The 8,337-nt window shown below is 38.7% G+C and overlaps 1 non-coding gene across 1 annotated transcript; it reads right to left on the bottom strand.

Moving 5' to 3' along the window:
* Positions 1-6,603: 6,603 nt before the first annotated feature.
* Positions 6,604-6,686, bottom strand: TRNAS-UGA (transfer RNA serine (anticodon UGA)). Its single transcript has one exon. It is a non-coding gene; the product is annotated as a tRNA-Ser (tRNA).
* Between the last annotated feature and the right edge of the window lie 1,651 nt (positions 6,687-8,337).

Raw genomic sequence — 8,337 nt, 5'->3', positions numbered from 1 at the left:
TTCCACCGTAAATGTTTCATTAAGCTTCTGGGGTTGTTGTTTTAGCAAATGTTTGAATTTATTACTCACAAAACTCCGCTCTGCAGTATCAAACAGGATGCATGCATATGTGTTGTTAAGGAGAAACGTACCAGTGACAACAGCGGGATCCTGAACCGCTTCCCCTTGGCCCATGGTCAGCACTCTCCCTGCTCCTCCATTCCCTTGATTGTTGACATTGGGGCAGTTTCGACAGAAATGCCCAGTCCTTCCACACCCATAGCAAGTGTGGCTAGCTCCATCGTTGTTGTTGGTGTTGCTTTTGTTGTTGTTGCTGCGGCTGTTGTTGTTGTTGCGGTTGATGTTGTTGTTGTTGTTGTTGTTGTTGTTGTTGTTGTTGTTGTTGTTTCCTTGTGGTTGGTTCTGGGGAGGATATGTCCTACAGTATCTTGCCGTATGACCCTTTCAGTTGCAACTGGTACAATGCATCTCCCTGCATTCACCATTGTGATGGAGATTGCATTTGTTGCACTTTGGGAGATTTCCGGAATACTGCTTAGGGGCACTTGGGGTGGATGAGGCTGGAGCATGTGGTGTGGAGGGGACTTGGGTGGTTGCAGCATGAACTGTCACTGTTTGTTGTTTCTTTGACGACTCTGAGCCTTGTGGTCCCTTCCGCTTGTTATTCTTTCCCTTCTTGTTATCGCTCTCCTTCTTGCTTTCAGTTTCCCCTGCTTTTTCTCCCTTCTTGCTGTTGTGGTCGTACAACTTCTTGGCCAACCTTTTGGCGCTGTCAAAGGTTTCAGGATTTGCGGCTATCACGTTTCCTTGAATTGGGGAGGTTAATGTCCAAGTGAATCGTTCGATCTTCTTTCCTTCCGAGGTAATCATGCCAGGGCACAACAGAGACAGTTCACTAAACCTTGATATGTAGGCATCGATGTCGGAGTTTCGGACTGTGAGGTTCCATAACTCTTGCTCCATTTTCTGAACCTCACCACGCAGCAGTATTCAGCCATTAGCATTTCTTTCAATTCCGCCCATGGCATGGCATTAGCCACCAGAAGAGTCATAGCCTCCACATGTCCATTCCATCAGGTGAGGGCTTGATCAACAAATGTACATGCTGCAAACTTCACCTTGAATTCTTTAGGGCATCCGCATATCTCGAACACCGATTCCACCTTTTCAATCCATCTTTTCAGGGTTATTACTCCCCCTGTACCATTAAAGGTTCGCGGTTTGGCGTTGGTGAAATCTTTGTAGGAGCATGTCTTGGAAGGCCCCTGGTTCATTCCGTTGTTTGAACTTCCGGCTCCCTGTCCGTTTCCTCCTCCATTGTTTCCATTATGAAACTGCGCCAGTGCTGCTGTGACTGCAGGAGATACAGCCGCTTCAAATGCAACTGAGTTGACTTCTGGTGGCGTCAGGGGCTGATTGTCTCCACGGGTTGGTCTTTGAGGCATCTTTCTGTCATGGAACGGAAAGATGTTGAGTGCATATTGTTTTGCGAGTTTAGAATTCCATAGACTCGGCGTATCGAGCGTGTATTTAAGTAATTCCATGTATTATCATAAAACAAGGAAATAAAACACATAGCAGATAACACATCATGATAAAAACATAAAGCTTTTTCATTAATACTAATTGTTTTAATACATGAAAATTTTGCTCGAAAAGGGCATACCTAAGAGTACAAAGTTCAACAGCATGACGACTATATGAGTAGTGTGATCACTTAAACATAGAGTCGGTAGTACATAACATAGAGCACATAAAAGAAATATAATACTACAAGGGAAGTCTACTGATTCTAAACACACTAAGAGGTGTCTAACGGTGGTAGCGAAATCATATCCCAAAATGATGTGCCAACAACTGATCCATCTCGGTCACTTCCCCGATGACCTCATCCCTTTCCTGCTCAGCCTGCACGACTCGTGCCTCCATGGCAAATAGTTGTTGCCGAAGTGTGGCAACCTCTGCCTCCAGAGAGCGATCCTCACCAACGGGATTCCCTGGTGGAGCAGGGTGGTCCTGGTGTGTCTCCTAGGTAGGTGGTTCGACGGGGGCTTCGTCTGTGTCTCTATCCTCTTCCATGTCCTCGTCAATCCCATCGAACTCGTAGTCCGTATCAGTGTACTCGTCGGTCTCAATGCCAAGTGTTGCCCCTTGTCCTTCCTTGAGGCCGTCTTCAATCATTCCATGGGCCATCAGGGCCTGGTGAAACTGAATGTCGTGATGCGCCTCCTCCATAGTGACTGTGTAGGAAATTTGTGGTGAAAAATGTGTAAGGAGGGTAAATTTGTAGAAATTAAGTTTTTGTTTCATCGATCATCACAATCACACCCAGGCACATGACAGTCGTACTTTGGGTGAATGTAGTTGATCAGACTACATTTACCCCCAATACGGCTACATAACTGTCCGAGCACAATCGAAAATGTTCAAATCCTCCAAATACTTTTAAATGTTATATTGTTGTTTTAATATAAGCACATAAGTATGAAATTTTTATTTTTGTTCAGAGTTATTTATTCCCATTATGTTTATAGTTGCATATCATGTATGGTTAGATATGCTAGTTCACTATAAACAAAGCTCTGATACCAACCTGTCACACCCTCGAACCGGACGGCGGAAACGTCCGAGGGCTCGTGTGACTTAAATTGAAATATCATCACAATGATTATACATGAAACATAACATAAACATCACCATGGATCAATATATTACAACTGACATTGTTCACATCAAGTACATTGTTTTACATTACATAATCCAAAACATAAATTGTTTGATGATTGACATTACACAAAAGAAATTTCGAAAACACACACTTGATGATTCTTCATTCTAACGGTTACCTGAGAATACAAGTTATTTTGAAAACAGTCAACATTTATAATGTTGGTGAGTTCATAAGCATGATTGATATAAAAGGTTTGTATTATTTGTAAAACCCAGAAAATCCGATATTTCCTGTAATAAAACTAATTACGACATGATGTGGTGATCCAATATGTGTATATGTATGTGATTTCAAAACGTATAGAAGTGGATGACTTTCATAATTGTTCCTTGTATTAAAGTTGATGTATGTAGAAATGAATGATGTAGTTTCCCAGAAAACCCGATGTTTTCCGATTTAGATAGCATGATAGTTTTGTATTATCGTGTGAATCACTTTGTATGGCCACAGTGTATGAATATGATTTCCCCTGAATACTTAGATGGTAATGAATCTCTATGTGAGTCGTTATAACCATGCATAATAGTGACTAATTCGCCTGTCTTGGCATTTTTCCAAACGCCAATTTTGATCAAGATTTTGTCACCCTAGATTGGCCTAGTCTAACTATACCGAACAGCTCAGGTGTGGGGGACTCACCCCCGTATAGATCTATACACAGACTCTCGCTCTCCCTCCAGGAGATTCTGGTTATAACTATAGGCTACGGCCGACACTTATTGGTGTCACCCGATATTTCTCACTAAATCCCATTGAAATTGAATAACATTGTTTTACAACCCGATTGATGTTTACGTGAATATGAAGTAAGGCTAATAGACACGAAAGAGGACAACGGTGGCCCACTAATCATGTATGTTATTATAGGTTGTCGAGTATGCTACGGACACGTTATAGCCCATTAATCTTATGATGAATGTTTAGGGCCATATTAGCAATGCAAATGGGCCACAAAGGCCCAATAGCATGTTAAAGCTGATAAAGGCCCATTGGGCATGTAATTGGGTCACCAAGACCCAATAAACATGTTTGAATATATTGGGCCCAATAATCATGGAATTGGGCCACAAAGGCCCAATAGCACGAATAGAAGATTTTGGGCCCAATCATTGTATCATTTATCTGATTATCGATTTTAAGTTCGTAGTGTAGGTTTTGTTGTATACCATATGTTTATTCGCGATGTTAAAAATACTTTGACGTTTTATTTAAAACGAAGCTTTGGTTATATATATATATATATATATATATATATATATATATATATATATATATATATATATATATATATATATATATATATATATATATATATATATATATAAACATTTTAAAAACCATGCGTTATAAATTTAATATTCTTGACCCAATAATTTAAATATTAGCCTATTTGACCCAAAAATATTGATTTTGACAATTTCAGCCCCTTTATTAATAAAAATGACACTTTTAGTCCCTTTTGATGAAAATTGACATTTTTGGTCCTTAAACCATTTTTTCTTGACATTTTCGGCCCAAACATAATTTAAATAATAATTTCAGCCCAAAACTATTGTATTTTCCATTTCCAGCCCTTATTTGTAAAAACGTTTACACTTTTGGCCCATTTGCCCTAAGTTTTACACTTTTGGCCCAAAATCTAAAAACTTTGCATTTTTAGTCCAATTTAGCAAAAAGGGTCATTTTCAGCCCCTGAAATAGTTTAATAATGTTTTAGACCCATACTTTTATGAATTTACAATTTCAGTCCCTAAAATTCTTCATTTTCGCAATTTTGGGCCTAAAAACCCGTGAGGCCCAAATGTAAGCCCAATAAGCTATAATTTATGTTTTTGGCCCCTTGAGAAGTGTTATTTTCATAAAAGTCAGATTTTTATGTAAATAATACTATTTTATCCTTATAAAACCGAAAATATCATATTTTACCCAAATCTTTGTTATTTTTGCAAAAATGACACTTATAAAGATTTTTGGCTTTGTTTTCACTTCTTAAGCCTAAAGACTCTTAGATCTTTGAAGTATGTTGTCTTATTATGTTTTTGTTTATGAATCTTTCAGACTTTGGCTATAGATCTCTTGATATAACATGTATTAACACAATTTTTCACAACATAAATAAAAGAAATGACATATAACATGCAAGCACACATATATCAACACATAACACTTGTATTCTCCCCCAAAAACAATTAAAAACCGAAAAAAAGGGGATATGAACTCACCTTGGGTTTGTGGTTTCGGTTTTGAAGAAGAAATGGAAGAAGATAGTGTGGTTTTCGGCCTTAGCAAGCTTCTTGAAGGGACCTTCAAACTTTGACAAGTTCTATGGAGTATGATCAAGAGATTAAGGTTGTAAGAGGGGTGAATGAGTGTATAAAGAAAGTATGTTTGTAAGATCTTACCACTAGTATATAACTTGAAGTGATTTTTAGATGAAATCCTCCTTGAAGCTCTTATGATTCTCGAAATTTTTGAGAGGAAATAAGAGGTTGTTGTTGTGATTTCTTGAGAGAAACTTAAAGTGAGTTGTGTGTGTGTGTGTGTGTGATTCTCGGCAAAAACAAGAAGAAGAGGGAAGAAGAGAGAAGCTTGAAGTGATAGTTTCTTGGAGATATGGGAACTTGCATGGAAATCCAAGAGATAAAAATTAGGTGTCTACTTCTCCTTAATCCATATCTTTCTCTTTTCTTTTTTTTTGTTATATATATATATATATATATATATATATATATATATATATATATATATATATATATATATATATATATATATATGGCGGAGAATGGGCTAAAGGAAGAAGAAATGGATTAACTTGGCCCACTTCAAACTTGGTTCGAGATTTTCATGGCCCATAGAGAAAGTTCTTGGCCCATTGGGCTTTTAGAGTAGTTCACGGCCCAAATTGTATAAAGGAATGGATTTATGTCCCAATAAGGCTAACTAGGTTAGTTATGACCCAATAAGGCTTATTAAGATAAACCAATTCATTTTGGATCCATTATTGCCCAAAATGTTAGTTTCATGAAAGTGGGTCCAATTAGACCCCATTTAAGGGTTCTAAGCCCCAAAATAGTCAAATTGGAAACTTATTGGTCCATTAGGCCCAATAAGGAAATCCTAGTCCACATTGGACTTAAACCGGAAATTTTAGGATTTCCAATCTTTCGTTGACCAATTGAAGTGTTTATATAGGGTTTTTGATGAAATTTGTTGTCATTGAATAAACACCAAGCGTGCTTTCAAAATTTTGGTTACAATTGCTATCATTGTTATAGTTACAAGGATATAGAATTTTCTAGTTGTGACATCGACGTTTCTTTAACGCTGGTGAAACATGAAGATACACTTCTCGAAACAAAGCACCTTTCCTGTTAAATTGAGGCTTTCTAACTTTCTGAATACCCTTCTGAGAAGAAACAGCTTTAGTCGTTGGTTCGGTACTTTCGATTTCAGGTTCTTGTAAAGGTTGGTTGATTGGTGAATCTGTAGGCTTCTTTGCCCGTTTCTTTGTTCGTTTGAGAATCCCCGATTTTGATAGGATGATCACTTTCATAACTTCCTCTTCCACAATTGATGGTTTTTCAACCTGCTTCTTCTTCTTTGGAGCTTTCGACGCTTTAAAAGAACCTTATGCCCCCTTTTTTGGAATAAGACCAACTTTCCCTGTGTGAAGATCCTTCAAAGAAAAACAAAAATGATCCTCTATACTCATCACTGGGATAGAAGGAATTTACCTGACATAAGCGAAAGAAGGAGTTGACTGTTATTACCGGATCATAGTCCCTAGCTATCTTCCAAACAGATCTCCTTTTTGTATTGCCTTTTCTATAGCACAAGTAAAGGTCGAAAAATATTTATTTGACAAGAAAAAAAGGAGAGAGAGGGATTCGAACCCTCGATAGTAAACTATACTGGTTTTCAAGACCGGGGCTTTCAACCACTCAGCCATCTCTCTGAAAGACAATTTTATTTTATTCCTCCGAATAGAACATGGCCATATGAGTGGATACCGCCACTATCAAAGATCTCGGGTGTGATGGTCAATCTATCTATCCCGATATATGGATAGATATATGATCCAGCATGCCCATTTGTAAAATAAAAAAGCCAAAGTGCTAGCAGATGAGATTGGACCTATATACACTAGGGGAAAGACAGTCTTGGGGGTCCCCAAAACAGAGTGAGAACTAGCCCTTTGAGAAGTTATCTAAGCTGTCTAACTCTCGATTAGCATATACAGAGGGAAACCAGGTTCAATAGTCGGATAGAGTAAGAAAACAACTAAATAGAAATGAGTACTTGCTACGGGAGTATAGAGTTTCAAGAAAAAATATCCTTAATGCGACTGTGGGAAGGCTGTTCCTGCTACATTTCACTGGGGAAGAAAGAAGGAATTGAGTCCTTTCACATTATCACGGAAAAAGGGGATTGCCTATTAGTCAATTTTGATTGGAAAAAGACCTGGAACCCCATTCCCTCTCATTCACTTACTATAGGCCGAGGAGCGTAGATTCATCTTAGTTTTTATAAATGGAAAAAGAGACATAAGTCACGCATTCGAGCAAGAGCCTTTGCCTTTCTTCGCTATATAAATAGAGGGCCAGCCCGAACAAGGTCCGCAATGGACCATTCGGGAGGTAATTGCCTTTCGGTTTCATTTAGTAATTGGTTTAATGTATGACTTATGATTTCCAGGATTTCCGAAAATGGTGGAGCGCTTTGCGCCTCTGACTCAGTACTTGATAGACTATCTAATGAAGAATATGTGGATCCCAAGAAGTCCATATCAGTCTCTTGGGATAGCATAAAAGAAAGCTCACTCGGGCAAGACTGTCATCTCATGCTACTAGGGCGGCTCCCTTCTCTTTAATCAATTAGGGGTGGTAGGCGCCTGCTGGGCCGAGTGTTCGCCCACGTCAGAGTCTTCGCCTTTAGATAACAAAAAGTGTCTGAAAGTCTCGGCATTAAGAAAATGGGGTTAGCTGTGAAAGAGACATTTATTTTTTCATGAATATTCATAGATGAGTCGACTATAAGAGGGACCAGCTCATCGTAGTGATTAGAGGACACCTCTGATCGTTCACCTCTAATGTGACACGTTCCCTCCCAGTTTGATCAACGGGATCAGTCGGCTAGAGAGCGGGGCTATTCTTCTTCCGAGGAGACAAAGTAGTCTCTTGTACTGACCGAACCCTCAGTTCGGAGGTCTTCGTCAACATGTTATGTAACGTCCGTAGATCCGAGCTAGTCAATTTAGAGACGATGAGCATCAAAAATGATTTTTTCAAGGAAGATTATTTAGAAGAATTAATCTTAACCAAGTTGTAGTATATGTTACAAGGGTTACGTACATATAAAGAACGCCGAAATCCGAGTTATAACGAAGAAGTTATGGCCCGTCGAAATTTCGCGGCAAAACCGGCACGGCACCGGGAGACGTAAATAGTGAATTTACGATAGAGGACTTTTTAGCCTTAGTGATATAAACAAAAGTTGTAGTATATGTTAAACCGAGAACATACAAAAAAAGAACGCCCAAATCTGACTTCGTATGAGGAAGTTATGAATTTTCTAAGATTTGGCATAGCAGTGCACGATCCGAAACT

Source organism: Lactuca virosa, chromosome 2 (genome assembly GCF_052849685.1).
Source record: "Lactuca virosa cultivar CGN04683 chromosome 2, Lactuca_virosa_CGN04683_v6, whole genome shotgun sequence".
Lineage (NCBI taxonomy): Eukaryota > Viridiplantae > Streptophyta > Magnoliopsida > Asterales > Asteraceae > Lactuca > Lactuca virosa.
This window is presented reverse-complemented; position numbering and strand designations above follow the sequence as displayed.